The sequence below is a fragment of the Sphaeramia orbicularis genome, chromosome 12 (genome assembly GCF_902148855.1).
Source record: "Sphaeramia orbicularis chromosome 12, fSphaOr1.1, whole genome shotgun sequence".
In the NCBI taxonomy this organism is placed as follows: Eukaryota; Metazoa; Chordata; class Actinopteri; order Kurtiformes; family Apogonidae; genus Sphaeramia; species Sphaeramia orbicularis.
The window spans coordinates 78,072,839-78,095,556 of record NC_043968.1 but is presented as its reverse complement, the minus strand read 5'-3'; the positions used below and the strand labels follow the sequence as shown (position 1 = coordinate 78,095,556).

At 36.1% G+C, this 22,718-nt stretch overlaps 1 pseudogene; it reads right to left on the bottom strand.

Moving 5' to 3' along the window:
* Window positions 1–22,718, bottom strand: part of LOC115430759 (protein FAM222A-like) — an 81,333-nt pseudogene that overhangs the window by 24,310 nt on the left and 34,305 nt on the right.

Sequence of the window (22,718 nt, the reverse complement as noted above, 5' to 3'; positions counted from 1 at the left end):
GTCTTTGATGTACAGTCTTATCATGAACACTTTTTGTGAGATAACATGTTTACGAGTGTCAAACCATGCCACTTGGTTCTGGTTGTTAATTACAGACCACAGCTTCCCTGGAGTCTTCCATACTTGTTTATCAAACCAATAATCCGGATATTTTAACCTCCTAAGACCCAGGAAATGTCAGCAAAGTACAAGCTTTTTTAGTTTTTAGCTTACCGGCTGACAGGCTGTAAACTATTGTCGTCGTCATCTGTCGTCCGTTACAAAAATTTCAATCTTCTTCTCCGAAACTACAATTCCCATTGATTTCAAACTTGGTATAAAGCTTCTTTATGATGATGTCAACAAAAGTTAGTGAAATTATTTGGATCCAGATCTGATTCTGGATTTGGTGCCACTTTGAAAAATTTCTCCATTATAAGAGATAGGAAGTGGATCGATGCAATAACTCAGTAAATATAAATCATATCCAGTGTAAATTTCTACAGTCCAGCCCTGATGGGGAGATGACCAAAACATAATGTCCACATGCTGATCAGGATCTTCTTCTGGATCCGGGAACTTACAGAAAATTTCACATGGGCTCTTACGGGGAAAAAATGTCAATCATCTTCTTCTCCAAAACTCCAGTTCTGATTGACTTCAAACTTGGTATACAGCTTATTTATGGTGATGTCAACATGAGGTATTGAAATTATTTGGATCCGGATCTGATTCTGGATTTGGTGCCACTTTGAAAAATTTTCCCATTATAACAGATAGGAAGTGGATTGATCCAATAAATCAGTATCAATGATATCAAGTTGGAATTTGAATTTTTTACAGATCTGATTGGAATATGACCAAAACATGGGCTATTTCTGTAATAGAATAAATACACAGAACTGGGTGATAATAAATGGCATCTGGATACATTTCCCAAAGCTTTTAATTTGGCCGGTAAGCTACAGGGCCATTGGTCCTATTTTTTTTTAGCTTTTAAGCGGCGTCATGCGGGGTCCGTCGTCGTCGTCGTCATCTGTCATCCGTTACAAAACTTTCAATCATCTTCTTCTCCCAAACTACAATTCCGAAAAACTTGGTATACAGCTTCTTTATGATGATGTCAGCAAAAGTTAGTGAAATTATTTGGATCTGGATCTGATTCTGGATTTGGTGCCACTTTGAAAAATTTCCCCATTAGAAGAGAAAGGAAGTGGATCGATGCAATAACAGCCTCTGGTATGTCTGTCCATCACCTCACCTCTGGACCACACAGCCCCCCCAAATACCATGATAGATGACCCGTCTTGAAATACCATATTTTCATTCCAAAGGCATTCAGGTACCCTTTGCTGCACATAGATCCTTAAAGTCCTTCCATTGTTATTTGATGGTTACATACTTTGAGATATATACTGCCAACACATTTCACTACAGGTTATGACCAAAGATGACCTGTGGTAAATCCATCAAGCCATTATTGTATGCACATTGTTTCCAGAATAGTATGTGTGAAACACTTGTTTCAACAAAGCCAGGTCTATCAAAGAATAAATCCTGACCGTCCATGCTTTCAGCCTGGGCTATTTCTGTAATATAATAAATACACAGAACTGGGTGAGAATAAATGGCATCTGGATACATTTCCCAAAGCTTTAAATTTGGCCGGTAAGCTACAGGACCATTGGTCCTATTGTACTGCATATTTTTCTTTAACACATTGAACTTGTTGAATCAGAATGAGCTTAATCGTTCTGTATCATGATTTGGGTGTGAATCGTATCGTATTGTGAGGTGCCACACATGTATGTTTAACTTCCTAAGACCCAGGAAATGTCAGCAAAGTACCAGCTTTTTCTGTTTTTTATTAAATAAGTGCCTGTATTGGAAACATCGTGATGCAACAGTTTTTTCAGATGCAGTTTTTAACATTTTTGTGGTGGACAGTTTTTGTTTCTTTTTTTGGGGGTATAAAGTTGTGAAACTGTTGTCCGTAAATGTGGACAGAAAACCCATAGCTGGGTCTGAGGAGGTTAAATATTCCAGTTTGCCTTTAACTATCAGAGGCTCTGTTCACACTGTAGGTAAATGTGACCTGTATGTGATTTTTTTGCCCATATGTGACCTGCACACTGGAAAAAAACTAAATCTGACTGTAGGAGCCATTCTTTATGTTTGTTTGTTTGTTTGTTTGTTTTGTTTCTAGTTAATTGTGGATTTCCGGTTTGAGTTAGGGGAGGGTGAACGGAAATCTATTTAAGGGGCAGATAACTAGGTCACTGGGAAGGGACGGGGAGATCATACAGTTTTTACCGCTATCAGTTAGAAGTCAGCATCATTTAGTAGTCATGTTTGTATTTTAACCCTTTCATACGTAGTGGTCACTACAGTGGACAGTTATTCTCCAGCTCTTCTCTTACATATTCATGGGTTTTGTTGTTTTAGTTCCATATCAGCTGACAGAGTGGATACTTATGCATTATCCCATAATACATTGTAATTCATACAATTACTGTAACATGTGTTAAATCAATTGCTAATTGTTATTAGACTGTAATCAACAGTTTTCTTAATCAAAAAGGTTTTTTTTTTTGCATATTGTCTACATGAAGTTAGTAATAACTAGTATTAGAGTATGTTAATTGTTAGAAAACATCAGATTAGCTGCATGAAAAATGTTTTTATTTCATAGTTTTCATGCAGTTTATCACTTTGTGATGATGGGTTTTCAATACATGTTTTTTTGTTTCAAAAATTAGTGTCCAGCTGAGTGGACATTTTTGTAACTCCATGAAAAATAGGTTCATAAAAAAATTTTAATCGCATTGTTTTTTTTTTCATGCCTAAAGAGGAATAAAAACACTCAGGAAAAAAACTCAACTAAGATTGTCATAATTCATGCATGAAAGGGTTAATCTTCATGAGACATTGATGTGATCATCTAAGAACGTTCTATAAAAGTGAGAAGCTCACCGAAGGATTCTGTCTGGACATTAATTGTTTGGACATTAACTGTTGAGAAGTGCGTCAAAAACGAGGTCTCCGCCCACCCCCAGCAGTGACAGGTCACTACACTGACCACACATGTACATTATAACTTACAGATCACAGTGGATCTACAAACACACAAAACATTTAATAACAGGCAGAATATTATTAAAATTACACTTATTTCTCTTAAGACATTTCAGGTTGTTCAGATTTTTCAGGTTATTCACATTTTTTGCAAAATTCTACTTTGTTTTAGTGTAAATACATGAAAATATTTGCATTTACAAAGAGAAACATTTGGAGTTGTCATTATTTATATGTTATTATAATAGTATTTTACTGAATCCTGCCCACTTGAGATTGAATTGGTCTGAATGTGGAACCTGAACTAAAAGGATTGTTAATACCTTAGTGTAATTTTTGCATTTTTGCACAAATTCATCCCCAGGGCCAGACTGGACCCTTTGGCGGGCCAGATTTTGCCCCCGGGCCGCATGTTTGACATCTGTGATCTCCATGATCAGAAAAATAAATCTGGGAAACTACATGATTGTCACTGAAAAATGCAAAAAAGATGATAATATTATACTAAATAGTGATAAATCACTTCAGAAAGGTTAAACAAAGAGGAAAAATGTATTTGAGAACTGACATAGAAGTAGCTCTGGGTCTGTATGGGTTAATATGAACGAACACACACACACAAAATCAGATTTCACCCAAAAATCTGACTTGTGCATTAGGAGCTGCTGTGTGAGCGTAGCCTTAGATCACAGGTGTCAAACATGCGGCCCAGGGGCCAAATCTGGCCCACCAACGGTTCCATTTCAGCCCGCAGGATGAAAGTGCAAAAATGAACCTGAACAGTCCAGGTTGTCCAAATCCTTTTGGTTCAGGTTCCACATACAGACCAATGTGATCTGCAGTCAAAATAACAACACAATAACCCATAAATAATGACGACAAATTTTCTGTGTGAAAAATTATGTGGAAAAAATTGAAGGGAAAAAAATAGCATTACACTGTGAAAATATTTACATTTACAAAACTATTCTTTCACAATAAAATGCAAATAAATACATAAATAAAAACAAAGATGAACAACCTGAAATGAAAAAAAAGTTGTGTTAGTAATAACAGATGTAATATTGTAGAAATTGTTCAAATTTTAGTTCCAAACTCCAAAATTTTAACAATATTCTGCTTGTTACCAGATTTTTATGCAAAATTGTGTGTAATGTACATGTATAAATAATAAGTCGAGGCAAAATATTGTTCAAATTGCACTAATTTTTCAAATGAAATTTGTGTTTTTTCATGTTATTTACATGTTTTGTAAAATGTAAATATTTTCAGAATTTATTTGGGGGTTTTTTGTACTAAAAAAGAAAAACTTGGATTTGTCATTATTTATAGCGGTGTTTTTCAATCCTGGGGTCAGGACCCTGCGTGGGGTCACCTGAAATTTATTGTAATTGATAAAAAAAATGTCAAAAAATGAAAGCTTACTAATAAAAATTTATATTATATAGCCTAAATGTCCTCTAAAATTAACGTTTGTTTGCAATATAGTATAGCAAACTATTACATGATCAAAAACAAATTAATTTTAGCCAAAAAAATGTCTCTGTTTTGAATGTCTGAGGTCGCCAGAAATTTCTAGTAATTCATTAAAAAAAAAAAAAATTAAAAATTAAAACTTATTCATAAAAATTTACATTATATCCAATCCAGTCCATTTATAAAGCACTTTAAAAATACCACAGTGGACCAAAGTGCTGCACAGAAGAATAAAAGCACAATACAAATTAATCAAAGCATTAAAAACATTAGAATAAAATAAAATAAAACAAGTTAAAATATTAAAACAGAAACAAAATGTCAGCGTTGCAAAAGTGTTAAAAGGCCAAGGAGAACAGGTGGGTTTAAGAAGAGATTTAAAAAATATATATAGTCTAAATCTTGTCGAAAATTAGCGTTTATTTGCAATATAGCGTAGCAAACTATTACATGATTAAAAACAAATTAATTTTAGCAAAAAAAAAAAAAAGTCTCCATTTTGAATGTCTGCGTTTGCCAGAAATTTTCAATAATTGATAAAAAAAAATTAAAAATTAAAAATTAAAACTTATTCATAAAAAATTACATGATATCCAATCCAGTCCAATCCAAGTTTATTTATAAAGCACTTTAAAACAACCACAGTGGACCAAAGTGCTGTACAGAAGAATAAAAGCACAATACAAATTAATCAAAGCATTAAAAACATTAAAATAAAATATAACAAGTTAAAATATAAAAACAGAAACAAAATGTCAGCATTGCAAAAGTGTTAAAAGGCCAAGGAGAACAGGTGGGTTTAAGAAGAGATTTAAAATATATATAGTCTAAATGTTGTCGAAAATTAACATTTATTTGCAACATAGTGTAGCAAACTATTACATGATCAAAAACAAATTAATTTTAGCAAAAAAAAAAAAAAGTCTCCGTTTTGAATGTCTGGGGTGAAATTTGTGCTGTTAAAATGGGGTCAAAAAAGGTTGGGAACCGGTGATTTCTAGGTTATTAAGTCATTCTTTTACTGGTCTGGCCCACTTGAGCTCAAACTGGGCTGAATATGGCCCCTGAACCAAAATGAGTTTGACACCCCCGCCTTAGACTAAGCTCTGCATATTCAGAACATTCAACACACTCACACTTTAAACCTCCGTCTTCGTTACCATGGTAACGTCCTCTAAGCACCACTCGACCCAATCAGCCCAGTCATTAGATCCATGTAATTAATTGGCCCTGCCTTCATTCATCTGTTGGACACAAGCTTCTGCGTTTGACCAGTGGTGACCTGAGGATGGAAGGTCCTCCAGTTCTTATCATTATCACTTTTTTTTCAGATACAACAAAAAATATATAGTCCAAAAAAAACAAAAAAAACAAAAAAAACAAAATGGAACCACCATAAGCAGTGCATTTGGTGGATTCCTTTAGTGTAAATCCTGTATTTTTCTATATTTAATTCACTGATCATGTCGATGTTCATTAAAGCTCAGATTGAAGTTGATGGTTATTCTATCAGAAACAGAGAAAACTGAATAAAAAGTGTCGTTTTCCCTTGAACTGAACATAAACCCAGACCCAGTGCTTCTTCTGTGTCAGTTCCCAAAGGAATTTTTCTCTATCTCTACCTTCTTTAACTGATTTATCACTCTTTTTTTTTAATATTATCCTCTGGATTTTGCATTTTTTTTCAATGTAAAATCATGAAAACTCAGAGTAAATTATGTCAAAACAGAGAAAAACAAAGAAAAACGTCACTTTTTCAGTCCAGTCTGTCATTAACTGAACATAAACCCAGTGTGTCCATCCACTGTCATTGATCCAACTCCATGGGTTTATTATTTTTTCTTCAATTTCATTCAGTTTGAGGCTTATTTTGTTCATGTTACTCATTATTTTTGTCCATTTGTTATTCATTTTATTAATTTCATTGATCACTTTATCTGTTTTCTCTGCTTATTTTATTCTTTTTTTAACAGAATTTCAATATTTTTTTTCATATTTTTTCACGTCTTGTTATTTTATTAAATTTTTTGTTAATTTTATTTATCATTTAATATATATGATTAAAAAAAAAACAAAAAAAAACGAGTTTGTCCATCCACTGTCATTGATCCAACTCCATGGGTTTATTATTTTTTCTTCAATTTCATTCAGTTTGAGGCTTATTTTGTTCATGTTACTCATTATTTTTGTCCATTTGTTATTCATTTTATTACTTTCATTGATCACTTTACCTGTTTTCTCTGCTTATTTTATTCTTTTTTTTTTTTTAGCAGAATTTCAATAATTTTTTTCCATGTTTTTCACAAGTCTTGTTATTTTATTAAATTTTTTGTTAATTTTATTTATTATTTAACATATATAATTAAAAAAAAAGAAAGAAAAGAAACGAGTTTGTCCATCCACTGTCATTGATCCAACTCCATGGGTTTATTATTTTTTCTTCAATTTCATTCAGTTTGAGGCTTATTTTGTTCATGTTACTCATCATTTTTGTCCATTTGTTATTCATTTTATTACTTTCATTGATCACTTTATCTGTTTTCTCTGCTTATTTTACTCTTTTTTAACAGAATTTCAATAATTTTTTTTTTTCATATTTTTTCACGTCTTGTTATTTTATTAAATTATTTGTTAATTCTATTTATTATTTAATATATATAATAAAAAAAAAAAAAGTTTGTCCATCCACTGTCATTGATCCTACTCCATGGGTTTTACTGGGGAATCAGTGTTGGAGAAGATGACAGTGGTCCTATTTGATGACCATGAAAAGATGAAGAATTGTATTTTACACCAATTACTCCGACGTATTGATAGGGTTAGTGGATGAGCAGTTATTAAACCTTTTTTAATCAGTAGGTGCTTTTAGTTTCCAGTGTCTGTTTGGGTCTTTAAGGGTTAAATGCAGGTTAGAACTGCAGCAGTGGAACTCAGGGGGAAACAGGCGTAGAACTGTTTAATTGTGTCCAGGTCACGTCTGATGGAATCTCAATCACCGGTTAATCACATATTCAATCCGGTACCTGTTTGAAAAGACTCCAAACATTACCTCGGTTTAAATTCCAGCAGGTACCCACTTTATTTTATTTGTTTTAGTGTCACAGGATGAAAAACACAGAAGGAGGTTTGATTTTAAACAGCAAAGGGTTCGAACTAATGGAAAGTAAATGTGTATTTGTGTTGTGGGTGTCAGGATGTGGAATTCTTTGACAACGGAAGAGAAGAGCTGTACAAATATTTTTCAGTTTAGGACAGGAGTGTCAAACTCACTTTAGTTCAGGGGCAACATTAAGTCCAAATTGATCTCCAGCGGGCCAGACCAGTAAAATAATAACATAATAACCTGTAAATAATGATGACTCCAATTTTTTTTTCTTTGTTTTAGTGGAATCAAATTAAATTACAAAAATATGTACCTTTACAAACTATCCAACCTGAAAAAAACTGAAATTTCTTGAGAAAAATAAGTGCAATTTTAGCAATATTACACCTAACTTACCATTTATACATGCATATCTACAAAAGGCACAAAACATTTAATAACAGGAAGAATAATGTTAAAATTTTACTTTCAAAACTTCAGGTTTTTCACATTTTATTGTTCAAGGATAGTTTGTAAATGTTAATATTTTCATCATTTAATGTAAGTTTTTACACTAAAACAGAGAGAAAAATGTGGAGTTGTCATTACTTATTTATAGATGTAATGTAATAGTATGTTTTCACATTAAACTAAGAAAATTTGGAGTCATTATTTATAGGTTATTATGCTATTATTACCTCAGCCAGGAGGTACTGAGATCACTTTGCTTTGTGTGTTTGCATGCGTGAGTGTTTTTTTTTTTTTTTAATGAGTGATAGTTAATAAGACAATGTGGACAGAAAAACAACAACACATAAACAAAGGGAAACTCAAACAAATAAACAAACAAACCAAAAACAACAACAATGACAGAGTATTGACAAACAACAACAACAACAACAATGTCATATTACAAAGAAAAAGATCATAAACGTAAATAGCAACTAAACCATATAGCTTGGTTAGGGGCGATAGGGAAAAGGGGAAGAGGGGGGTGTAAATGAAAGTGAGAAAGAGACAGGGGGGAGTGAGGGGGAAAATAATAATTGTTGTAATAATACAAAAATATTTAATAATACCTGTAGCCTAATTTGCTAGAATTATTGTGGCAGCGGTAGCGGTGGAGGCAGTCACAATACTACTAGTTAAATAATTTAGTATTTGTAACAATGTATTTGTATCAGTTACTATGTGTTTTGAGTTTATATGAATCAATTTAAATTAATATGGCTAGGGTGTGCGTGTTTGTGTGTTTGTTTATTAGCAAGATAACTCAAAAAGTTATGGACGGATTTTCATGAAATTTTCAGGAAATGTTGATACTGGCACAAGGAAGAAATGATTAAATTTTGGTGGTGATCGGGGGGGGGGGGGGGGGGACTTCGACATCCTTGATTGTTAATATCTTAGGTGTAATTTTGCACTTTGCAAATTCATCCTGCACTGGAACCTTTGGCGGGCCGGTTTTGGCCCCTGGGCCACATGTTTGACATCTGTGGTTTAAGAGGTTGTATAAGAATAGAGAAGCTTTATAAAAGCATGTAATGAAATAATTACCTCCGCCGGGAGGTATTGTGATCGCTTTGCTTTGTGTGTGTGTTTGTTAGCAAGATAACTCAAAAAGTTATGGACAGATTTTCATGAACTTTTCAGGAAATGTAGATATTGGCACAAGGAAGAAATGATTAAAATTTGGTGGTGATCAAACAAACACACAGGGGAGGCAGATCTGTCTTTGCAGAGGACTGAGCTCTCCGAGTGCTTTTCTTGTTTTACTTATGCATTTTGGATTTGTTTTGTTTTCACTGACTATCATGCAAACTGTTTTTGACTGTAATAACTGTAACAGCAACTTATCTGATGGAAGCAGATGTTTGAAGAAAGGGGCAGGTATTATACGTTTTCTTAATTCTGCTCCTTTCCAATCATTTAGACTGGAATAAATAAATAAAATGAAATGAAATGAAATTTGGGATTTATTTTGAGTAGTTTCTCAAATGGCATCAGGTTTTATTTAGTCTTTTTGTTCAGACAGAGAGGGGAGAGCTACAGAACATTCAAACCCTTTCAGTTTCAGATTGAGGTAACTACAGTTTATCTTTTATCTTTTTTTTAAACTTTTTTTTTATACCAACTAGCTGTTAGCTATTTTTGTGTTCTTCAAAAGAGGCTGAGTATGTGGTTTATTGAGGCTCTAGGTCCATTAGGTCAGTGAAGTGGATAAAAGTGGAACATCTGCTTTTAAAGCTCACTTAGACCGACCTGTCCTTCTGCTGTAAACCCATCAACATAAAGACACGTATTCAGCTCTTTTTTTCTTCACGGGCCTCCTTCCTTCCATGTCACTGATCTCTATGTGAAGGCTCTTCACAGAACAGAGGAACCTCAGGCTCCAACACTGGGTTATGTGTGCCGCAGGACGATCTGCTGAATACTCCTTTGCACTAGTGTCACTCCTCATTTGTTTCTGTGCTGCTCGCCCCTGCTCGGGTAAAGTTCCTCCTCTCAAAGCGGCTCCAGCGCAGGCCGGTAGCGTGGGAAAAAAAGCATTTCCAGTCTGGGCTTTCAAACTGAGATAGCAGAGAAGGGCACAGCACTGGTTCGACCTCATCACATAATTCCTCACACTCGTTTCACAGAAATCTTTCACATGGGCTTGTGTGGCTAAGAGCTTTCGTCCAGTGCCTTCCATTTATTGATGCTAAAAATGGAAATGGCTTTGAAAAGCCCAGCAGCCCAATTTAACTGAAGCCAAGAGCCAGTCATTTAATGAAGGGCCTGGGCCACACACACTGAGCTCCTATCAGCTCTGCTCCCTGGAGTCGGCTTGGAAATGCGAGGCTGGAGCTGGAAGGTGCTGCACTAAGCACAAAACCCCAGGGGCTGGGGGAGGGGGCGGGGGTGGGGGCTAAAGGCCCTGCAGGTAAACAGGATGAGACACGCACCCCTAATTCTGCCCCAGGCACAGTGGGTCCTTCTGTTTGAGCGTTTAGCAGACTATCGTTCCACTGATCCCCAATTAATATTTAATAACACAAAGACAAAGAGGCATTTCATTCTACGAGATGAGGAGATGAGGCACTGAATTAGGCAGCCAGCCGTGTCCCCCTGATTTACACGGTTAATTTTACAAAAGGACGGCCAAAAAAATGGTGCAGGTCTTACTCAAAGTCATGCTAATTATCAATATTTTGTTCTCTTACCTTGTCACGGCCTAATTTTGGCTAAATCCATCGATTTTTGTCAAAAATGAAGTGAATTCTCCATTATCTCTAGAGTGGGGGTGTCCAACCTGTGGCTCCGGGGCCACATTTGGCTCTTCTGCCTTTTTCTTTTTTTCTTTTTTTCTTTTTCTTGCTCTTGCACCCTTTTCCAGTGGCTCTATGTGGCTTTGTCAAAAACATATGGAAACCAGAAAAGCACTCAGAGAGCGCAGACCTCCGCTAAGGCAGATCAGTCGACAATTTCGCTAAAAATCTCGTTTTTCGATTAAAAGTTTTTGCGCTGGCAAGAGGTGGTTTTGCGGGTGTAGCACAAATGGTATATATCACGCAAAACTGTAATGGAAAGACCTTTTTCTGCAACTAGAGTCACATGAATAAAAAAAAAAAACATGTTGACAGACGTTACAACAAGAGAAGAAGAAGAGTTTAAAAAGAAACATGTATGTGTGGACACACCAGGAAACCCAATCATTTTCGAATTTAGGATGGAATAGAAGAATAATATATAATAACTAGAAAAGCACTAGGAGAGCACAGACCTCCGCCAAGGCAGATCAGTCCCTCCCCACCATCACCACCAAAATGTAATAATTTGTTCCTTGTGCCAGAATCAACATTTCTGGAAAATTTCATCCAAATCCATCCATAACTTTGTGAGTTATCTTGATTACAAACAGACAAATCCTGATGAAAACAGAACCTCCTTGGTGGAGGTAATAAATAACACCTACTTTTTATAAATTTTGCTTTTCTTGTTACAACCAAGTCATTCTGATGTTATGCAGATGTGAAACATAGACAACACTCCAAAAAAAAGTAAAAAAAAAAAAAAATTAAAAATAGAATAGTAAGAAGTAGTAATAGAAGTAAAAATAAAAGTAGACTACTTTTTTGCAAAGAAAGCCTCCACAATAATAACTAGAAAAGCACTGTGAATGTACTGAATGAAAATGAAACTGAATGCACATTATTTAGTTTGAAAATGGAGAGGAAAACATAATATTACAGATTGTGTGTCTCCAGTCGGTCACAGTAACACAGGTGTTTTCTGGATTTAGTTTAGTTGCACCTGTTTGGACCGGACAACTTGTACTGATTGTTTGAAGGAAGTGCAGTTTGGTGACCTCACAGCATGACTTCAGTCTGACAGGAAGTGTGAACAGCCACAGTAAGTGAAAACACCTGTGAGCATGTGCAGGACGTCAGGTACCAACCATCCACAGCTGACACTAACAGGGATCATTATGGGCTCATTTCATTAGATTAGGTTGTTTTTTCATTCATGCACATTTACTATGGCGTACAGTGTTTATGACGTACTAAAAAAAAGAAAAAAAAAGAGTGGGCAATTTGGACCAATGTACAAAAAATATGGAGTAGAAAATCAGACCAAAACCTAAATCTACGTAAATATGTATGATATGTATGAATCCTCTAATTATTTTACTAAAATAAATGCTCTGACATATCAGGTGCATATTAACTGTGCTCAGCCTTTTAAAAAACAGCCCCATAATCAGTCAAAATGAAGGTCAAGCAACACTCACATCCAGCACATTTTACACCAAATGTGAATATCATTAGTGACCTCGTTCAGGAGACTTGATTAACTCTGTAATTTCACAGTCCACTTTGACCTGCACACATCTGCACAGCAGGAACACGCTGATTAGCAGCTCTATTAAAAGGCATCATCATCATCAGGAGGGCTCATTATTTTAATTTTTCCAGGAGCTTCACAGCACACCTCTAAAAACCAGGACTGATCCTTCCACGCACTCAAAGGCAATGAGGTCGACCTCGTTACTGCATTTGACACAAGTGATTCAAAAGCATCAGTGTGACGGGGGCTCACCTTTACGGGTGCACGGCTGCAGCGGCGGCACCGGCAGCAGTAACGGCGCTGACGGGACGTTGAGGCTTTTAGGCGTGCAGGCCAGACGCTGCGATGACAGGTTCTGCCGTCTCTGGATACAGGCCAGCATGATGGTGAAGGAGGGCTGCACTCAGCCTGGGACACCTGCCGGAAAACCCAGGAAAACTGAGTGGAACATTTACAACCAGCTCACTGTGGACGACATGGTCCAAATGTTCATGATAAGTACTCAGAAGTCATATCAGCTAATACTGATAATAATCACAACTACACTGTAACAAGTTTCTGTAGTTTTCACAGCATTATTACTGTATAATGAGAAAATGCTTACTGTAGAACCTGTATACAGTATGCTGCTGTAGATCTGCAAAGCATCATGGGCAAAATTAACCCTTTCATGCATGAATTATGAGAACCTTAATCAAGATTTTTTTCCTGAGTGTTTTTATTCCTATTTAGGCATGAAAAAAACAATGTGATTGATGTTTTTTTTTGTTTTTTTTTATGAATCTATTTTTCACAGAGTTAAAAAATGTCCACTCAGCTGGACAGCATGTGTTTAATTTTTGAGGCTCAGAAACATGCATTTACTGACATACTGTATGAAAACTATGAAATAAAAACATTTTTAACCTCCTGAGACCCAGCAATGCATTTTTGTCCTCTGTAGGGGACAAAAGTTTGACAGTTTTACTTGCTGTCCATTGTAAACAACATTCCATTAAAATAAATTAATTAATTAATAAAAAATAATTTTAAAAAATGTATCTGAAAAACAAACAAACAAAAAAAACTGTTGCATTATGCAGTTTCCAATCCAGACAATTGTTTAATGGAAAAAATGCTAAAATTTTCATTTTCCTAGGTCTCAGGAGGTTAATGCTGCTAATCTGATGTTTTCTCACATTTTAACATACTATAATACTAGTTATTACTCACTCAGATAACATGCAAAAAAAAACAAACAAATATATATATATATATATATATATATATATATATATATATATATATATATATATATATATATATATATATATACGCTTTTTTGTTTTAAAAAAAAACCTGTTAATTACAGTTTAATAACAATTAGTAATTGATTTAGATAAAAGAACAGGAAAGTTACCGGAATGTCAGCGTATGGGATGATGCATAAGTGTCCACTGTGCTGGCTGATATGGAACTAAAACAACAAAACCCATGAATATACAAGAGAACAGCTGTGGAATAACTGTCCACTGGAGTGACCACTGTGCATGAAAGGGTTAATTGGCGTGTGAATTCTACAGTAAAATATATTTTACTGTAAATCAAAATACAATAATTTTGAGCGGGATTTTTTTTTTAGCTGCCCTCTTTGGGTCATACTACGTATTCAACATTGAATATCCAGAGGAGGCAGCCATATGACTGGAATTTCTCCAGAGGTAAGCACGTATTTGTTCTTAATATTCTTCACTAGGGATGGGAGCAAGTATTTGTTATGTGACCACCTACTCCACAAGTAAAATACTACTCAAAATGTGTCTGATTTTCACAGATTTTCACCGTTCAAACTTTAAAATGTTCAGCTTCTTCAGGACATTAGTGCTTGTATTTATATTTATTTTTCTTTTTTTTTTTTTTTTTTTGAAATATTCAGCTTTTTATGCCAAAAATTTTTAATGGTTTATGGAGAAATCAGCACTTCTTCTAGTACTGGATGGCAGCGCCTGCGGCCGATCAAACTTGAAGCACTTTTTGCACTTACTAAGGCTTTTTCCCTCCAGTCTAAATTCTTGCTTATGTTGTACGTCGCTTTGGACAAAAGCGTCTGCTAAATGAAATTGTAAAACTGTAGAAATCTTCAACAAGCCACACTTTCAACTTTTTCAGCTGTATTTTCAACCTTTCTTTTCAGCTCAAAGCGAATTTTACCCACCTAAAACAAAGCCCACCTAAATAAATCAATATTGGTTCAAGAGTGCGCTAAATAAAGGATATTCCCATTTTTTACATCGCCATCCTTTGCCAGAACATTTTCTCAACTGTATTACTTTAAAAAATCCACACTATCACCTCAAACAGCAGTTCTTTATTTTTACTCACCATGCAAAAGATAGAAAAGCAAGGACATCTTTTATTGGTTCCATGAGAAAAGTAAGTCTAAAATTTATGCACGTATCACATATCTGCATGTCTTTTTTCGCTTCATCATTTTAAAACAAAAAGTTGAGTGCTTGTTTTTGTTTTGGAGTATTCAATAAAATACCCCAAATTCCCATTTCACAGTAGTCCACTATTTGCTGTGATACAAAATGCATCATCATATTACAGTACTGTAATAGCAATTACAGTACTGTGATTGGTACTGTAATGACAATTACAGTATTTTACAGGTACTGTAATTTAATATACAGTAAGTATGCTGTAGAATAATACAGCAACTTACTTGCTAATTGCTGCCAGCAAGTTACTGTACATTTCACAGTATCCTTGTTACAGCGTAGGGATGTAACTGAAGAAACCACTCTTCTCCATAGTTATGTTTTATGTCCTAAATTAATTCCATACTGGACTAACATATTTAAAACTCTAACAGATATGCTTCATATAGAGTTAAAACCTGATCCACTCTTAGTTGTACTTGAAGCCTCTCATCCATTTTTACAACTTAACCCTTTCATGCATGAATTATGAAAACCTTAATCAACATTTATTTCCTGAGTGTTTTTATTCCTCTTTAGGCATGAAAAAAAACAATACGACTGGAAATTTTCTTATGAACCTATTTTTCATGGAGTTCCAAAAATGTCCGCTTGATACCATGCGTTTAATTTTTGAAGCAAAAAAACATGGATTTACTGATATATCGTGTGAAAACTATGAAATAAAAACATTTTTAATGCTGCTAATCTGCTGTTTTCTCATATTTTAACATACTCAAATACTAGTCATTACTCACTTCATGGAAATGAAATGCAAAAAACCCCAACTTTTTGTTAAAAAAACAAACAAACAAAAAAACAGTTAATTGCAGTTTAGTAACAATAACAAGCAATTTTTTATTTATTTATTTATTTATTTTCGTTTAGTTTATTTTGAATATGCAACAAGACAAAGTGTTCTTACTAAGTCTTTAGAAATAGAACAGGTCGTAAGAGGTCATGGAAGAAAACACAAAAACAAAACTTATACATATACATGACTTCATTTGCACATTTGAAAAGGAGTGGGAGGAAGTCTAATATAACTCCCACCCCTTCAGTACTCAAACATGTTACTGCAGATCTGGTTTAACTAGAACAGCAAAGTTACAGTAATGGTATGAATTACAGTGGATGGGATGATGCATAAGTGTCCACTGTGTTGGCTGATACGGAACTAAAACAATAAAATCCATAAATATACAAGAGAAAAGCTTTGAATAGCTGTCCACTGTAGTGACCAGTATCCAAGAAAGGGTTAACAAACACCACTGTCAACTTCTATCTTATGCACTTATCGTAGCAAAAAAGCTTATTTTGTTGTTCTGGGAAAAAATCAGAAGTTCCTTCAATTAAATTATGGTTGGAAGAAATGGTTAAACTCTCTCACTTAGAGAGAATCCGGTTCTCATTATTAAATAAATTACACCAGTTTATTCTGATTTGGCATCCCCTTCAACAATATATTGATACCTCAACCTGAATGTAATTACAATTTACGTGGCCTCCCTTGGTGTCATATGTCATAAGTCCTGGGATTGGGGGGGGGGGGGGGGGGGGGGGGCATTGTTGGATCGTCTGTTTGCTATGTTTGTTTTCCTTTGTCGTATTTTTGGTTTGCTCACTCTGTGTGTATTTTTCAAAATTTGGACAAATTGTAATGGTGGATGTTTTTGTAACTGATTCTGAATAAAAACATTGACAACAACTAGGGATGTAGCACGACACATGATTAGAGGCACATCTGGCCCGATCCCAGAAAGAGTCGCACGGCTGAGAAATCGTCTCTAAAATGGCACAGTGTATGGCCACCTTTATGCAAGAGATTCATGTGAGTAATCACAGACAGACTTACAGATTTATGATACTGAGGATATGACCTAGGTTTGATAGATTTGATGAAAAACTGGTCACGAAAGTCTCCTGCACCTTTAAAAACATCTGCGTGCAGTATTATCACCACAGCGCCACCTATAGAGTCAGACTTATGGGACGAACAGACCTGGATTTCACTGCACTAATCTTACTGGTGTCCCACTTTACCTCAAATTCTGGTTTTCCAACTTAAATTTGTGATTTCTCCAGGCTGGTCCTGACCGTGGGAAGCCTGAGTGATGTCATTCTGTTGTGGACATGATTACCGTCACCTCTAAAAGGACAGAGAGCTGGAGCTGCTGGGGTCGGACCCAGACACCTACAAAGACAACCTCCCCCCCCCCCCCCCTCTACTGTTGTGTACCCACTCCCCTCCTCCACTCAGCATCTGTCCCCTGATGACAAGTCCACTTCAGACTGCTCTCATACAAGCTGTCTCACCTACACACACATACACACACACACACACACACACACACACACACACACCTGAAGAGCTAAAAGCCTCAGCAGGGTCAGATTCCATTTTGAAAATAATGGCAATTTCACAACAGCCCCTCCATTACTGCACATGTGCGGAGAGGAGGGACAGAAAATGCAGAGAAAACACAAGGGACACAACGAATCTCCAAGGAAATCCCTTCACTTACAGAAAATGAAAATGAGTCATAAATTGGAATATCCTCCATTACTCGCATAATTTGTAGATGGATGAAAACACTTTGGGTAGACTGTATTATTCAAACGCTGCCTGCAGCTGCGAGGAAACCATCTTTAAAATGGATGTAACCTTGGTGACTGGGATAATCCAAAGAATAGAGATTAAAGAACGCGTCATATAATGGACAGTGAGGACCGTTAACTATAGAACAGACTTTATGCATCACATACAGGCGTAAACGAACTGTTCTACGGTGTTAAAATGGACGAGTTTAACGATAACACTCAACCTGATGATGACTTTTGACCAAATTGCGATATAACTTTTATTTTGTCAGCTGTTTTTCTTGTCACCTGTCTAGGGACTACAGGTGGAAATTAAATTAAATAAAAGTAAAAATATGGGTCATTTAGTAACACTAATCTGTCAAATTGTCTCTAAAATGTCCTGTCAGAGAGATTTCGAATACCGTGTTTTGACCCAATAGCAGAAAGTGATATGAAAAGAATGAAATTAAAACATTGTTAACTGCTGCTAATGTGATGTTTTTTCACATTTTAACATTCTAGGTACTTCCCAGAATGTTCAAAAATTTCCACTCACATGTACTTCTTTTGCACGCCACGTTTTCTGGAACTTTCCATGAGCTCACGGGTTCTTTCTGCCCGCCCCGTTTTGTAACTTTGCCTAAGTTCACGTGTTCCTTCAATGGCTACACGTTTTCATTCTTTTGTGGGTCTCCCAGGAAAAAAAGTCAACTACTCTGTTACAACCGTCACATTATACTGAAATTTAACTTTTGGCATGCACATGAATACTTTTGATTAGAAAATGAATACTTTGATTAAAATACTGGTTTTTGACACCACACACATCCACTAATTGGAAACAGTGGAGCCACGAGAAACACTAATGCCGCGTTTCCACTACGTGGAACCAGCTTGACTCGGCTCGGCTTGGCTCGGTATTCCTGGAGACTGTTTCCATTACAGGATACTACCGACTTTAGTGTACCTGGACGTCATAGCGATGTGGCGCATTATTTCCGTGTTGATGTTCAGTGAGTTGCTGAAAACTCGCTCGTAGCGTGTTGTCTTGTCTGAATTTTTACATCGGCCACCAAAAACTGAATCTCCTCGACCAACCATGGTGTAGTTTTGGGTTGTTGTCATGTGGATTAATGTACCGCTATATTTACTGTCCACTTCCGCATCTGTTTTTTGTAAAACGGTGGCAGTGTTTAAACGTCACGTTTTAGTATCTGGTCCCCACTTCTGGAACCTCGGTGGAGGTGATACCAAAAAGTAGTACCGGGTACCAGATTCCAGGTCCTTTTTCATAATGGAAACGCAAAAAGGCCGAGCCGAGTTGAGTCGAGTCGAGCCGATACCACGCAATGGAAACGGGGCATAAGAAACGAAGAGAATCATCTATTGGGAATAAATGAATGCAGTTTATGGGCTAAATCTTAGAGTTTAGGTTGTAAATGTAGGTCAGTGTTTGTGCTGTTCAGTCCAGCAGTGAAGCCCTGGGCCCAGACGGACCATCGCTGGGGCTTCTTCCTTCCAACCAGTTTTCCTCATTCAGAAGCTAATCTGTCTTTGTGTTGGAGGTTTTAAATCAGCTTCTCACATTTCCTCTGCAGCCTATACACTTCTACAGCTTACAACTTCATGTTTCAAGGACAAGCATGATAGGAAGGAGGCCACAAAGTTTAGGCTGCAAGGACGTCTAATCCTCGGCGCTCTTGGGCGACATCCATGCAGCTGATAATCAGCGTTCTGGGGTCCGCTGAGGGCTTGGCACACAGATAAAGACCTTGTGCTTTACAGTCCATCTACTGTCCCCCGTGGTTCACTGATAAGGATGTTTTGGCAGACAAATTTATTTTTTCAAGCGCTTTCCCTCCGCATTGATGGAAGGGGCTTAAAAAATAAAATGGCTCATTTTCTAATGTGTCAACTGTCCTAAGATCAACACAGAAGTGTTTGGAGGAGATAACAAGGTCACTTGGAGAGCCACGAGGCCAGTGATGAGGACATAATGGTGGCTCCATTTAAACAAGCACAGTGGGTTCTGCAAAGTTCCAGAAATTTAACCCACAGCCGTAACCATGACTCCACTCATCCAATACTCCTCAATAATTTAAGGAAACAACTACGCTGATCATTCATTTGTCTATAACTTCAACCCATAAACACCCAGCATTACTTTTGTGACAGTTCCAAAACATTTTTTTTTAATATATATTCAACTTTTCTTAAGTGATTTATCACAATTTATTATGACATTATCCTTTGAATTTTGTGTTTTTTCAGTAAAAATCATGTATTTTCCTGTTGTATCCTAAGACCTCTTGTCGTATCTAGAGGGAGCTCTAGGCTCCAGGTGTGGGTTACCTGGATGGAAGGCTATATACAGGGTGTCCCAAAAAAAATGTATACACACTTTAAATCAGTGGTTCCTAACTTTTTTTGGCTTGTGACCCTATTTTAACATCACAAATTTCTGGTGACCCCAGACATTCAGAGATATTTTTTGCTAAAATTAATTTGTTTTTGATCATGTAATAGTTTGCTATACTATGTTGCAAATAAATGTTAATTTTTGATGACATTTAGTCTATATAATGTATATTATTGTGGACGGCAGCAGTAAAGCCAGGTGTAGATTACTGCACAAAGTGAGAGTTTTATTTATCTTGGTCAGGATATGTACAGTCAGTCCAGCTTGGATTTACAAGGCTGACAATTAATACTGAACAAACAAGAACTCAAACTATGAATTATGAAAGAGCTGCAGCATCTGAAACCGACCACAGTGAACATTTGACAGATAAACAGAACCACAGTGCTTCAGTTTCACACTCAGAGTTTGTCATGTCTTTTATGGATTGTGATTGTCTCTCTCAACTCAACATATATTTTTTTATTAGTAAGTTTTTATTTTTTATTTTTATCAATTACTAGAAATTTCAGGCAACCCCATTTGAATTCGAGGCGACCCCACGTGGGGTCCCAACCCCAAGGTTGAAAAACACTGCTTTAAATAATTGTAAAGTAGATGTTTATTAAAATTCATTTAATGTTCAAAATGTAATAGAATTTCCAAACATCATTTTATTGTTTTGTCTGTTCCTCCTGTTCTCAAACTGACGTCCTTTCCGGTCCAGACTCTGCCGACAACGCCAAGCAATGGAATCGCACACATCACCAAACAATTCCCTTGGTATTTGCGTGCATTCATGTTCAATGGCTGCTCTCAATTCAGCGACTGTTGCAGGTCTCGTAGCGTAGAATTTGTCTTTTAGGTATCCACATTAAAAAAACGTCTAGTGGTGTGAGATCTGGTGAACGCAGAAGGTATTCAAAGAAACCCCTCAGTCCAATCCACCTGTTTGTCCAGTTCAGTCACTAAATTTAGAGCAGCTATTAAACGTGAATGTTAGTTCCCAAATGAATTTTTCTCTATATTTAACCTTTCCTAAGTGATTTATCACCAGTTATTGTAATATTATCCTCTTTGCTTTGCATTTTTTCAGTGACAATCATGTATTTTCCTTAATTTAATTCACTGATCATGTAGATGTTCATTAAAGCTCAGATTAAAGTTGATGGTTATTATATTAGAAACAGATCAAACTGAAAAAACAGTGTCTTTTTCAGTCCAATCTGTCATTAACTGAACATAAACCCAGTGTGTCCATCCACTGTCATTGATCCAACTCCATGGGTTTTACAGGGGAATCAGAGTTGGACATTGAGTAGTTGACATTGATAGGTTTAGTGGTTCAGAAGTTATTAAAGCGTTTAGATCAGTAGATGGTTTTGGTCGTCGGTGGCACTTTGGGTCTTTAAAGGTTAAGAAAAAACAGTAATTGTTTTCTGACTCCAAAAATCTGGAGACTTTTTACCTGATAATTGCATGATTTTAAAGTTACCCCACAGTAAAATGAACTTAAGATGTGAGACACTGTGATCTAAGGTTTGAAATCAGCTGTTTATTTATTTTGTATATGTTTATTTTTCCTTGTGTTGTTGATGGTTTTGTTCATTTTGCTTCATTTTTTGTTAATTCTGGCTCGTGCATTTTTTAAGTTAGTGCATATTTGGTCTGTATTTGATGTGACAAATTTGAACATAACGTGTTATTTTCAGCAGAAAGGGGAGAAAATGTGTGAAGGTGATCTGAGGAGACAGTATTGATCGAATGAAAAGACTCATTGTATAACTTTGACTCTGAGATTCTGTGAGACTCTTTGAAACTTATAACATGAATGTGTAAATGTGGACCAAACAAGACATCTGAGAATGTGAATCATCATTTTTCACAACTAATGCATAAACAGTTGGCAGATTAATCAACAGTGGAAGTAATGGTTAGCTGCAGCCTCACAGACATCGCTTTGTTAACTTGAAATTTCCTCTTCGACAATCTTTGTTCTTAAAAAAAAATTAAATAAGTCAGATAAAATAAACTCCTGGTTTTCTTTAAGCTCCTTCAAGCTGATGCTGATTTCTCCAGATAACAAAGTCTATTAGAGAAAACCAAGAAAAACACACAACCCAGTGAACAAAAGCATCTAACATGTGTCATTATGGCTTTTTTTTTTTTTTTACCTGTTCAGTTATACAAAGATGCATCATATGTGTCAAAGGAGGAGAAAGGCAGAATTATAGTCAGAACCAGTCCTTCCTGTCCCTACCTGTCCCACTGTCCTAGACTTCCTCATACATAGCTGACTGTTTGACTCCTAGTTGGATCCATCTTGTGATTCCATATACTGATCTTGTCCAACTCTCTAAACCTCCAGATGTTGAACTCAGCTCCATCTGACATCACCTTGAACCACCAATATTTCCTCCAAATCCCATCAAAGCTCTGATGCAGTTGGATCCACTTCTGTATCATTCATGTATATAATAGTTAAACAGTGCCTTTAATACATACCCAGCTCCATAGAATGACCAAACATGACCTTTGACCTGAACTCATTTGCATATCATGGTGGAAAATCCAGTCAAATCATTAGGTTGGACTTTTCAAATCTAACAGAACATTCTGGTCCACCTTGGAGATTCTATTGGTGTAAATCTGTTAACCCTATAACACCAAACGTATCATATTTGATCCATGAGTTTTGAAGCCCTCTACATGATTAGTGTGATTTTTTTTTCTTGAAAAACCTGATGTATACAATTAGATACATGCAATACACAGATAATCCACCAGGGGGAGGAGTTCATTCACCAGAGGCCTTTCCAGTGACACTACAAGACTGTCA